The following is a 13,604-nucleotide window of genomic DNA, read 5'->3' on the forward strand; positions in this document are numbered from 1 at the left end:
GTTGCATTTCTATCTCAAATTCCGTGTTGTACTACATGCCAGTGAAAGTCCCCATTGTTCAGAAAGCACTGCTGAAATGAGACCTACTCAATACCAGCTTAATTATAGGGAATGAAATAATGGTTTTTGTTAGAAAAAGCTGATTTCCATTTCTGCTTCTAAGTTCATTTTTGACTAAATACTTCTTGTGAGAGATATTTAGTGAAAACAAGCAAAAAACATGCACAGGGAACTTAAACCAAGCAATACCCTTTCGGTGTGCTGCTTTTAGTCCCAATGCTAAGATTTGAAATTATGTCTGTCTTACGGCTATTTCTCTACGTGCAGCCTCCAGCATATGCTGCTGTCTTAGAGAAGCTGCTGCTGATGACCTGCGATCTGACAACATTGCAGGAGGAAATAGCCTCGTGCTGTATTTCTTTGACAGCAACAGAAGCAAGTGAGGGGATTTCTGCTTCTGTATTGGCCTCTGGCAGTTAACTTGTTGGCCATGTTATGCCAGAGCTATAAACTGTATCAGATGTGAAAACTAACTGTTGATCCCTGCATGGCAGAGCAAATCTGCAGGAAATTTGTGAGGAGTCACTGAAGTTGGGGGGGATGAGGATTTGGCAGTGACTGTGAGCTGCAGCTCTTGATATCACTGAACATTTTTCCAGGCTAGGGATTAATTTAACTGCATGGCTTTTAATATCAAACGGCTGAATTGCTCCTAGCCATGGACTGTAATATTCCTGAATTGCTTTTGCTCTGAATGACTGTCACGCTGTTTTCCAATGGGCTAGGGATATGCCTCCCTTGCAATAAGGAAGTCAACAACAGAGTAATTACGTAGAGCTCTAAATAAATAGATATAACACATAAGCGCTATAAATATGTAGATATATTTTATATATATCATTATTGTTTATAGCTGCTACACCATTTACATAAACGGTGGGAAAATGAGGAAATGGAATCCATCAGTGATTGCTGAGATGTTTTGATTTGCAAAGGCTTTTTTCCACCTTATTTAGGGGAGCTGTTAGGTGATGGCTTAAATTGGTGATTGAGCACCTGGTGAAGGGTTGAGGCTGGCCGAGAGAGAACAGGCAGATGGCTTGCACCTGTGCTCCCCAGGTGACCAGAAGGAGTGGGCCCTGGCTTGAGTCTCCCAGGGCTCATATAAGGGCTGGCCACTGAAGGGAGTGTATCTGTTGGGCCTGGGCTGCTTGCTGAGAGGGAGTGCTGCATGGCTAGAGAAGCCCTTTCACCAGTTTGGTGAGTTCAGATCTTATTTTGTATATGACTACTGTCCTACCTGTGAACGCTTTGCCCTGTACTGCTGAGTGCTTCTCAGAAGTAGTTTTGCTTCTTTGAGCAGCACACACCTTTTTCCCCAGATGGTGCCTGATTTTTTCCAAAGCCATCTTGAACAGTTTTGTAATTCCTTGAAAACAGTCAGGTGAACTTCAGGGATCTGAGAAATTTGGATGCTACATCTATAAGTTTCAATTGCAAAAGGGACCTCTTGTGCTCTGCGGACTCGGGGTTTTTGCATGTCTTGGGGCTGCAGTCATCTGTCTGGTACCTTATGTTCAGGAGACGCTGAACAGGTCAAGTTTGATATTGCGTGTTTAATATACTCAATTTTGTTTACACTTGTACATCTCCATTTCTTCACTGACTGCAGTAAAGAGGATATCTCTGTATTTCTCTTATGTTAGAACTTGGCTTTATATAGAACTGGGCCCATTTATGAATATGAAAATACCATTAGGAACTAACTCTCAAGGAATGAAACAGCCTGGACTTGAAAATGGAACAAACTTATTCAGTAGCTTCTTCAGCAGTGTAATCAGGAATGATTGGAAAGCTCAGGAAGTGAGAGCAGCTGTGAAGGCTGTGGCATCCTTTTGTAGGTGGGCACCCAGAGTTCAAAAACGGATGGTGACATTTGTGACACTAGGTCACCATTTTCTGAGACATGTCTGGATCTTTCAAGCCAGGCTTGAGGCTTGAGCTAAGAGATATGTTTTGGAAAATTGCCTATCTCCCACCCTATCGTTATGTCGTCTTTTGTAGATTTGCTAGGCACTGGCAGTCAGCAGCAGAATGAGGTTGGGTGTCTAGACATCCCCGTTAAGCTTGTTCAGTTCAGCTCTCCAGCAAAACTAACAAGGCTGGTTGTTGGCCTACAAGTACTCACAGGGGTGGCCTTTCTGATTACACTTGGCATGCAGCAGCTGAAGCCTGTTTCAGACTTAGGGTAATCATATTGGTTTGAACTAATCTAGAAACCTTTATGGTGCCACTGAGTTAAATTACCATGTGTCTGCATGCTTCAGTCAGCGTGGCAAGCCAGGTTCTACTGTAGGTTAACAGTAGGAAGTGCAGCTTGATGGGCATAGTAGCACACACCACTGTTACTCAGTTGGTAATGCTGTTTTTGGTGCTCTTTCACCTGTTAAAATCAGCATTAGATGGGCTGGTTTCTCTTCCCACTACACTAGTGCTTAACTCTGCCTTGGGATTGCTTAGAGATGCCAGCTAGCAGGCCCTGATTTAAGCTGTCATTCTTGTGCGGTGACCTGCTTTTGTTTTTCTTTTTTTTCTTAAGCTATATCTTGTTGCTTCCCACCACCCACTGCTCTAGCGAACTACACCAACCTTGCTAACAGCTTTTCTTATCTCTGCTCCTAGCAAGAAGGCGCATGGCACTGAGCACTAACACAGTCTCCTAGCATGTCAGTGACCCTCTAACAGTTTCTCCCTGCTCATACCTTGAGCAGTCACTTAAGTGCTAACTTGGCTTTTCAGTGGTTCTTAGCTTTTGTAGCCCAATTGCCTTTGGTTGGGATGAGCCTTCACCTACATTGCGTACATGATAATAAATGGCAAGGTCTTTATTATGATGATAATCATATCACTATCTGAAAGAAATTTCTAGCTTAGTAGAATGACTGAAAACAGACATATTTAAGCACTGCCAGATGGTCTTTTTTATTTTTCAACCCTCCTTTTCGGTAGATAATAGCACAGTGCTCCTCTGTATCTTGGCTCCCCTGTATTCTCTAAGTTGTGGATGTAAGGTGCTGAGCAGATGGTGCTTTATGCACGAGGCTTCTATACGCAGTATATAAATGTATTTGTGAGCAAAACTTTACCTGCGTGGAGAGAGAGAGAGAGAGACAACCTGGATTGTCAGATTTGTTTACCTGAGCAGCATGTGTACAGGAATTCTTTTCAGAACCTGGGCAGACGTGTGGCCGTTTCCTCTTTCTGTGAGGTGGGTATGACTGCAGGAGCAACCACAGCCTACTTGCTTTTGGTGTTCTTGATTGATTGTTCTTCATAGTGTGGCCATCAGTCTCTGAGTAGCTCAACCCAGGGATAGGTCAGTTTCCTCCTTCAAGAAGGGGATGGGAGCTTCCTGCTGGGTTTAGACCTTGGCAGTGTTGGGCACAGTGCAGGTTTCTGAAGAACCTGTTCTTATGTTGTTTTGCATCTGCCTTGCTTAGAATTTTTCATCTTAGCTGGATCCAGCAATGGTTGGGATACTCATGAATGATGAATCCTTTCAATTTGAGTTGTAGGTTTTCAGCTGACCGCTAACAGTGCTTTGCTGCATGCCTCATGTTTATGCAATGGCTGTGTTTGCGTTGTGTTTGTACTGCTGTGGCATTCCAAGATACTGTTTAAGATTTAAGCCTCTTTAAGCAAGGCACAATGCTTAAACAAATGGGAAAAAAAAAATTGTATCCCAGAGAACTTTAATTCTTACATGTTGATTTGAATTTTCTTTAGGAGTTAGGAGGCATGCTATTGAAATGTGAGAGGAAATTTTTCAAGCCCCCTTGAAGAGGGGGGAGGGGAACCCTACAGTAATCTACCTGCCTGTAGGTTAGGTAATGAGTTATGTGACTGGGCTCTTGTCTTCCTCCTCTCCCATTCAGCTTCAGAATTTTGCTAAGTAATGAGGGTATTTCCTACAATGTCACAGCTACGCTCATACACCCACATACAGCAACTATGCAATAGTACAGACAATTGCATCTAACTCAGTTCCGCAGTGTACCAGTTCTCTACTTGGTTTCATGTGCCATGGACATTTTTCACTGCTATTTCTTTTCCTTTTATAATGCCTCTAGCATCTTGCTGAGCGTGCAGCATAAGAGGTGACCAGCATTACTGTATCTCTGTAAGCACTGGTTTAGCCTAGACTGAACTCCAGCTAAGATATTCAATTACTATTTGCTATATTTTGAGATGATACTACTCTCCATAGATGTTTGCAGTTGACTATATGTACATATTATAAGCAGTAAAAAAGTGCTTCCTGAATTTAGAGGTTGAGTATGCAGAACACAAAGGAAAAATATTAATACAGTAGGATCTCCAGGATAATGAAATGAGAGGGAGTTACTCCTTTTCTTGAGGTATTCAAGACCTGCCTGGTGCTTTCCTGGTCATCCTCTGCTGTAGGGTACCTGCTTGAGCAGCGGGGTTGGACTTGATGATCTCCAGAAGACCCTTCCAGCCCCTGTGATTCTATGATTCAGTAGTTTCCTTTAACCACAGAAGCAGTGACTCAGTTGTGCAGCAGCCAACTTAAGGTTTCAGCACCACCTAACTATGAACTTGGTGACCCTCAATGAAAAGATTCATTTGTGAAAGGCTCTTTGAATCCTTTCCTGCTGTTTTTTCATTCAGCAACTGCCTTTGCAGCAAGACATCATTTTCCTTCTAGTTTCACCTCCCTCCTTCAATACGTGCATGTAACAAGCCAGGAGGGTTTTGTACAGACAGAAAACACTGTAATTTGAAGTAGGTGTCTCTCAAAGCAGAGTCTGTTCTGTGCTTTTGTAGACCGTTCCTGGACAAAGATCTGGTTCAGAGGCAGAGAAGAAGTGTCTATGCCTGCATGTAGTTGTGTTTTTCAGGTGACTGTGTTATTGAACCTTACACAAAATGAGCTATCTTAATACTGGATTAATTTATATACCTGATAGAAGTGTAGAGGCCAATATCCAAGTGCACTGCATCAAAGAATGAGTTAAAATGTATCTCTTTAGCAGATAGCTGTACCTCAAGGCATGCTGTGTGTATACTGAGTACAAATTGCTATCACAAAACCAAGGCAGGAGTGCTTGCAGAAACCAGTGATAACTGTAGGTATATACTGGCCTTTTTGTGTAGTCTACGAGTCTTCAGGTTGTGGCCACGCTGATTGACCTGTTTGCTGGAGTTCCCTACCAGTAGAAATGCTGTAGATGTGCAAGGGTGAATGTAACCTTTTAGGCTCTTAAAGACCCTCCCCTTCAATGGGCCTCCTTAAATGCATGCATGTGGACTGCCTGGGTGGGGAATGGATCACCTTCAGTACTCCAATTCCAGCTCAAACAGGAACATTTTCCTACCTATTTTGTTTCCTTCCCTCAAGGTTTGCATTTGAATTTGCCTTCGTGAAGATAATAAATTCTGCAAAAAGGAAACTAAAAACAAAAGCAGAAAAACAAAACAAACAAAAAAACCCCAAAACCTGTAGTGAAGAGTATGGCATGACTTGCATAACTCCTTCGGTTCCAGAAGCATGGAGATTGCATCACTGAAGATTCTGCCTGTCAGTAAATGAAATAAGATTCAAACCAAGCTCAGGAAATTAAGTTCATCATATTAAATGGAAATTCTCATTTTCCTTGCTGCTGTAGTCCTGTACACTCTAATTGTTGCCTGGAACAACTAATACCTCAGAAGAAAAGAAAAAAAGCAAACCTCCCCCTTTCTTAAGACATTGCTGTTTTAATTTTTCTAGGGATACCTGGCTTTGTATTTACTGGTAGTCTGAAATTATCAGTGAATGCATGACCTTGGGTGCTTCAGGAGGTGCCTGTCCTGAAGAGATCCCCTACAGGTACCTTACAGTGAGCTGTTCCGTAGTGGCAGTTCCAGTGTCACTCCTACCTCTTCTCAAACACCTTGGGCAACATAATGTCCTGTGACTTACCATAGCTCCACTGGAATGAATGAAGTGACACTGGTTTATTTAGCCGTATTTCAGAGTTTAATTATTTGGGTGCATTATGTTCATCTCAATTTAACATGAGTGAAATATTTGCAATGTAAGAAGGAGGTAGCTGTGTGCTTTGATACTGGACATGTCAGGCTCGGGTATAGCACAATAACTGAACAGGTAATTTTGCCCTGTATCATTTATTAATCAGTTCAATTATTTTGCTTTCTCCAGTTCTGCAAATTAGGCATATTCAGATTCACTTAATAGGGTAGTAGATGTATATGTTAAATTATACACAGCAATATTATTCTTAGGTCCTTTTAATTTCCCCATGTATACTAGTCTTATTAATATTTATCTTCTAATCTTCATACAAATTCTGAGTGGGTATTTTTGTCAAAATGATGCTACCGTTCACACAAGTTTTCTTTAAAGAAAAAGAAATCATAGCAACATTTAATGTTAGGGAAAGTCAATACCAGGAAAAAATAGTAATTAAATGTGAAGAAACATTAATAATTCCTTTGTCCAAAATGTTAGTGCTGTTGGAACAGCTGATAGGGGGAATGACAGGACATGGCAGGTGAAGGCCTTACTTTCAGTAACACTTTACCATGTTGGATCTCAGCCATGCAGTTAAGTCCAGATACAGATTCCATCTTGGATGATGATGCCTTACCCACCATGGTCCCAAGTGATCTAATACCTGCCTGCCTTCACATGAGCTATTTCTATTCAATGGTAACAGAGATGGAGGGGATTTCTAAACATACAGAGTATGACCTAAGGATGGCTGTACCTTCTTCCAGCTCTCTGGTTTGAGTTTAGATCTTGAAACATGAAGAAATCCATGTGTAGAGCCAGTCTGGCCTTTGTTCTCTGATCAACACACTGTACTGTCCGCACATCTCTATGTGCGCACTTAAAGGCCTGTATTTATGTCTTAAGCCATTTCCAGTCCCTGTAAATGGTAAAAAATGCTTTGTAGAGCACTTAGGTACATGCGCAGGTCTGTCCCAGGAGCACTCACTATAGCACTTTAGGAAGCTCTTAAGTCTCACTTGACTTCAGCTCCTGGTTTTAACACGAGGAGGTTTTTTGAAGGCAAGAGGCTCTTCTTAGCTCACAAATGGTGTAAGCTGTCTTATAACAAAATAGTCCTCCAAAACTCTTTATTATATAAAATGTTAATTTTCTTTCCCTTTCTCAGCTGCAATGTTGAATGACCTCGCAGTTATTTCTGTTTTACCTTTGCTTTTGGGAAACACTGCCCTGGTTCTAACGATTTCACATCTGTTGTTCCCTCTCTCAAGATAGCAATGAAAATCCTCTCCATTTTCCCCAGGTTGAAGCATTTGCAGGTTATTACATCTGTGCCAGTCATTAATTCTGTTTTCACACTTCTGCATCACCTTAGGAAACCTCTTTGGATGTGCACAAAGAAGCAAAAAAAGGTCAAAGAGTTGAAAGCACAGAAATGTTCACAGTATCGCTTCCGAACACTTTTTTTTTCCAGAAAGATACTGAGTCAGATTTCTAATTCTTGTAAATGGAGAGTATTTTTACTTTCTGCACCCGAAAGCTGAGCAAATTTCAGAGTGGAAACAATATCTACCATATGCTAGTTTCTGCGCTGACTGCTGGAGATGCTGTGGAGTTTTGATGTTCAGGCTTTATTAGTCATCTTTCCAAATGTCCTTTCACTGTATCGGCTGAAGTGCCTTATCTGGTAGTGCTGTACTGAATTATCTCTAGATACACCTGTTCTTGATGTAGAAACTAGAAATCTTAATGTATCCCTGTGCAAGGTGTGCAGGCATCTTCTGTAATATAAAAATATGTGCTCCCGAGTCATTTCATCTGCGTTTCCATCTCTTAATGTGTTTTCCTCCAGATGAAAGCACAGTGACCAGGGAGGGATAACAAGCAAGTTCAGAGACATAGCAACTTTGTTCTGAAGGAGGGGGAGGATTGATACTGTTTGCAATGGAGAAGGAGTAAATAAGAGCAGGTATGACAAATGCCCAGTCATTGTGAAGACAGGAGGGGGCTTTGCACTTGCTCGTTCTCCCATGAAGTTAGGAGATGGGGATATTCATTTAAATGAGACCTAACATAAGTTTGAAAGGAAGTGACTGATTTTCTCCAAGCACGTAGCACTACCTGTTTCAATATGCTGTTAGACGAAGAGATTAATGGGACTAATTCATGAAGTTAGACAGAATATCCTATTATATCCAGTGTGACAATACTACAAAGGAAAAACAAAGCCTTATCTGCTCAAGGCATTTGAAGGAACCATAGTGTTTCAGTGCAGTAGATTGTTAGTAAAACTCCTGTATTCCCAGGCATTTGCCACACATAACATAAAATGATGAGAAGAGTCTGAGGGATAAGAAAAAGAGAAGCCTTTATGGGAATAATATCTCCGGGTAATGTTCCACTTCTATTGCCTTCATAAATATATAACCCACATTTAGTATATAAAACCGTAGAGGAAGTTTTATATCATTTTTGGGCCAGTCTTTCTTCAACATCTTTCTTCTTGTAGTATGAATAATTTAGCTCTTTGAGTTGGACTGAGAATAGGCAGGGCTTTTCTCTGTGAACTGAAAAACCCAAGGTATTTTCAACCAGGGATAAATGGTATGTAGGTATTTAGTTAAGAAACCAGTAGCTTTAATGTCTAACTTAGAGAACGCTGGAGGTTTAATGTATTTCTTGTAGAGAGCTTGTCTGATGTTTTCGTTTTCTGCAGTCTTCTGGATTAACAGGAGAGATGATGTGATACTGAAACTCTTATCTATTGATACACAGGTAATCCGGAATGTTGTCAAAGAACAATAAGAGAGTATCAACTTAGCACCTAAATGAACTGTAAATTAGAAGTGCATCTGGTAGGCTTGGAAATTTGACTCCCCCTGTATAAGAGCTTGTAGATAAGACTTGACAGGTCTGAAAAGACTTGCAGCAGCTGTGTCAGCAGGTGTTTTATCCTCCATGGCTTTTGTTAGAAGGGCCACAAAATACTGACCAATTACTGAATTGTCTAGCTGGGATCTGGTGTTCTTCAGTAGGGTAGTTGCACTCATTTGTTTTCATTTAATTTAGCAATAGTCTTCCTGACTCACAACCCCAAGATATAAAGGGCTTAGCGTGCAGTGATTGAATCCGCTGTCTGTCAGTGCTTCGGGCAGCTCTGCGATGTGTTTGTCTTTCCCACCTCATATTGTACTGCGTTCCTAAATGGATTCCTACCTGGGGTCATTGGTGATAGGCAGAGTAAGAGTGGAGCATTTCAGAAAGAAGGAAAGCACAGAAGTTGTGTGCTTTCCATTCCCTCAAACACCTGCTTTGCTGTTGTTTGGGGTTCTCAGGTGAACCCTTGGCAGCAACAGAGCTGCTAGTCTTGCAGTGCAGTCCTGGGATCTTTGCTGAGAGGCAGCATGCCTTCGGCTGGATCATTTATGTAAGCTGGGGAGAAGGAGAGAAAGAACCAGGCTGGGCAGTAATAGCTTGGCTTGTTTGGACAGGCAGCAGTTCCCATGTTCACAAGCATTGGCTGTGGTGCTGGTACTTATCTGCAGCTGGAGGAACATCTGACAGCGTCTGCTCCTCACTGTTTTTATTTGAAGTAACGTTATTATTTCATGTTCTCTTTGAGCTGAAGTTCAGCCCATAGCAGAAGTTCTGGTGCTTTGAAAGACATTGCTGTGTTTACTAGGACCCTTTTTGTATTTACGGAGTACTGGGATACAAGTTATCACTTAAAGCTTTTAATTAGAAAGTGTAATTAGAGTTTTTGCACACAGGGCACAAATCTCTGTAACTAACAGGCACGTCTTTTGAAACCTCTCATAAAATAAACGGTAAAAGTTAAATCAAAAAGAAAATTGCCGAGGCTGCGTTTCCTTGTACAAACAAGGGTAAGGCAATATCCATTAATGTTATGGCTTCTCCTTGGGTGACAGAAAATAAATTACCTTTAATACACCTTAAACATTTCAATTACTAGAAGGGGCAGCCTAAAATTTGAGCAGGTATTTTCTAATCATCTTACATACGTTGAAACTTCAGGAAGAAATAGAAAGATCACATTAGAAGAAAACCATAATGTACTAATTACTTTTGCCCGAGGGTTGACTTCTTCTGTTGCTTGGTATGCTGAGTATGTTAATTCACTCGCTATCTTTGTGTAGATTTTGCTATGGTAGCAAGCAAGTTAAACAGGTGTCCCAACTCAATTCTTGGTTGCAGGTAGGTGGTAAGCTGTAGGTGAAGGAAGTTGTAAGAGATACATCACTGTTAGCAAAAATTTTCAATGTTAAAAAAGTAGCAACACTACACATGAGGTAAATCTTGGGAGTAAGGCTTTTCCCTCAAAAGATGGCATGTGTGTTATCATAGGAGGGAGGAAGCACTAAAGCAGAATGGTTTCTGCAGGAAAGCAATGGAAAATAAAGACAACAGGAAAAAAGAATTGTGAAAGCAAATGCTGTGCTGTTTTGCTGTGCTGGTCTCTTTGGAGAAGCAATGTTCCCATAGATATGCTTGTGGACTTAGCTGCCGCCCCCTTTATTCTTATTCTCTAGAGTATAACTTTGAATCATTTGACTGAATTTTGCATGCTGAATGATAATAGTGAAAATCCTCTGGGAGGGAACAGCATCACAGCAAATGAGCCCTGGGGTCTGGGAAGAAAAAAAAAAGGCAAATTTTCTTTCTTGTTACTTTAAGTCAGGAGCTCAGGTGTGACTTGTTCAGCTTGGTACTACACCAGGCTGTGGTTCATGTTTGAAAGTGGAGGCTTAAAAGAACCTAATTTCTGCACCTAATAGGTAAATGCACAAACAATTGCTCTTCAAAGGTTATTGTGTTTCTTGTGTCTTCTCTGCTTCTGGTCACAGCCGTTGGCAAAGTTCTTGTCTTCCGTGTTCCTTTTTCTCCATTTCTAGTGATTCTGTAGTTTGTAGCTTAGATTGTTTCTCCACCAGTTCCTAACATGCAGCTAGATGAAGCATTCCAGTTCCCTTGGCAGTCTAATTACTGACCTTGTGTTCATGTTGCAACTCATTCATAAAATGCTTTAGATATATTACAGACATTTTTGGTCCACGTTCTTAGCTGGTGTCAAATGAAGTACTAAGGAGATTAAAAATAAAAATGTGATATGTCCTTGGCAATACTATTTACTTTTGTGAAAAGGAAAGGACACGAAGTAAGCCTTCAGCAGAATGAATGAGAATATATTAATATTAATCCTGAAATGGTTATTGTCTTAGACTTTTCTAGCAAGCAGATCTGAATTCATGAAGTTAACGCTTATTTTCATTTGCCTTCCCTCTCTTGTTTGTTTTGTATTAGTAAATTGGACTTTGTTTGTTCTCTTGTAGTTAATACTTGAGATGTTCTGAAGACTTGATACACAGTCCTTCCAGTGGCACATAAGACAACTGACGACAGCAGCAGCACAGTTGGGCATGAAGGTTTTATGCCTATGTCTGTTCAGAAATGCCCTTTCAGTTATGTACTCCCATAAACTGAATCAGCATATAAATCTGCACGCTATGCAATAGATGTATATGTAGCGGAGGCGCTGGGATCCAACTCAGGATAATGGTGGTGAGTCTTAACAACTTATAATTTGTTTTTTGTCTTACTGTTTCTTTAAGTTAGTGTGCACTTCGATTATTTAGTTAATCAAAGGTAACCTTCAGGAATGTTGCTCTCTGAAGTCTGTTTCAGTTGAGGCTGCTGGTAACAGCGCTCAAGAAGGAGAGAAAACTACTGTGTGTGATACTGACAGGGAGGAGCTGCTGAGCACTTAAGCAAGTACTGCTGCAGGAGTTGCTAGGGCTGCTTGGTAGAGGTGTACCGTGTTGTTTTGTTCTTTGGTTACTTTGGTGTGATTTTGATTTGTGAATGAAAGCTTTATGGACAAACATTCCTATGCAAAGAGTACAAACAAAATGCTGCAAGAGAGCTTCAGTGAGGAGTTGGTGGTAGTAATGAGAGAACGTTAAGGCCTTAGTGTTTATCATCTCGTGCTGGTGCACCAACATTCTAAGACCAGACCTGTTAATTTGCACGTGTGAATTCCTGAAGATCTGGGCACTTCTTTTCTGACCCTAATGAGAAATTACATCAATCCAACCGCTTACAGTGGAGGTTGCACATAGAGGGGGGGAGTGCCAATTTGGTACAGATACTCAAGTATGTACAGCTGAGATATGCTTTCCACAGGAATGCAAGTAATAGACCTTGTGAACTCAATAGTCATTAAACAAACCCTGCCTTTGCCAAGGGGACCTTGCTTAAAAATCCACGTGAACTCTCATTTAAGCTTTGTGTGGTTTGCTCGGTACTGATATTTATCTTACCAGAGACTTCATTCACTTCAGTTTTGGCAGCGGTGTATGAGGTTTGGTTTTTTTCACTGACCATGTAAATCTGAAGCTTAAGCTTCTTAAGAAAATTAATATTAATAATATCTGTTGAAGAACTTGAAAATGAACACAATTAATGAGAAGATCACAAGCTCTCCATCTCCCTGCAGAAGGCCTGGTATAAATGACCTTCTCTGCATCTTAACTAAGGGAACAGATACCCTCAGGCAAAGACTACAGCAGAGAGTTCATCTTGTGATTTGGTCCAGATGGCAAAAGACAATGTGAACTGGGATATGGGTCTTCTGAGTTGTCTTGCATTTGCTCAGATTTCAATGGAACCCTTGTTGTCATATGCATGGCGGTAGCTTAACCAACGTATACCTGGAAAGGAGTGTACAATGTTTACAGTGCTGTAAGGAAATACAGTTTATAGGTGGTAAATTAATTCTTAACTAATCAATTCATAGTATATTTAGGTTTAATAGGCTGCATAGAAATATCTGTGCAGTGAAAAAGACGTTTGGACCAAGAAAAATGAGCTAGATTTTCAGGGATTCATTTGTTCTCACACACTTTAGCTTCATGAGTTTAAGTAGAAAGATCCTTTCCCTTAATTGTGTACTTACACTCAACAGGTATCCAATAAATCATAAAGCTGGAATACATAAAACATAGCCTGTTCATTATTCTGCAAAGTAACTGCTCAGTGTTTTACTTAGTTCTATAGAACTGTTGATGACGTACCAGTTCATCTCTTGGATTAGTTTGTAGTAATGTTTTGAAGGTATTGTCTTTCCACTGCAAGGCTGATGATATTTAAAAAGGACGCTCCACTCATTCTCAGACCAGTGTTTTAATTTGTCTAATAGTAATTGTTAATTTTAATAACCTGTTGTTGTTGGAATCTGAGCGATGTGAGGCTTTACTTGTGCTTACTGCTGGGTTTTTTTTGCCTGTTTGTGTACTGAGTTTAAATAGGTAAGATTTGCAGATGGGACACGTTTGTCATTTCCTAGGCAATTTCTACCCTCAAAATTTGTCTCAGTTGTAACTTAAATATCCCACAACAGTGGACGTTCAGAGAAGGAGTGAACATAAAATGGTAGTCAGTTAGAGAAAGCATTCAGATACTAATGGAAACACATTGACTAGATATTTTAGCTGGTGATGTGTTGTTTGGTTTATATTTTTTCTTTCACATGTGGTCTTAGGAAGCTTTG

General features: G+C 40.6%; 1 protein-coding gene across 1 annotated transcript in view; it reads left to right on the forward strand.

Annotated features, from left to right (window-relative positions):
• Positions 1-13,604, forward strand: part of PCDH15 (protocadherin related 15) — a 990,968-nt gene that overhangs the window by 106,144 nt on the left and 871,220 nt on the right. Inside the window, exon 3 of the mRNA XM_046942815.1 lies at positions 11,389-11,617. The gene's annotated coding sequence lies outside the window, so the exon portion shown is untranslated. The remainder of the gene's footprint in view (positions 1-11,388; positions 11,618-13,604) is intronic.

This window comes from Gallus gallus, chromosome 6, assembly GCF_016699485.2.
Source record: "Gallus gallus isolate bGalGal1 chromosome 6, bGalGal1.mat.broiler.GRCg7b, whole genome shotgun sequence".
Classification (NCBI taxonomy): Eukaryota; Metazoa; Chordata; class Aves; order Galliformes; family Phasianidae; genus Gallus; species Gallus gallus.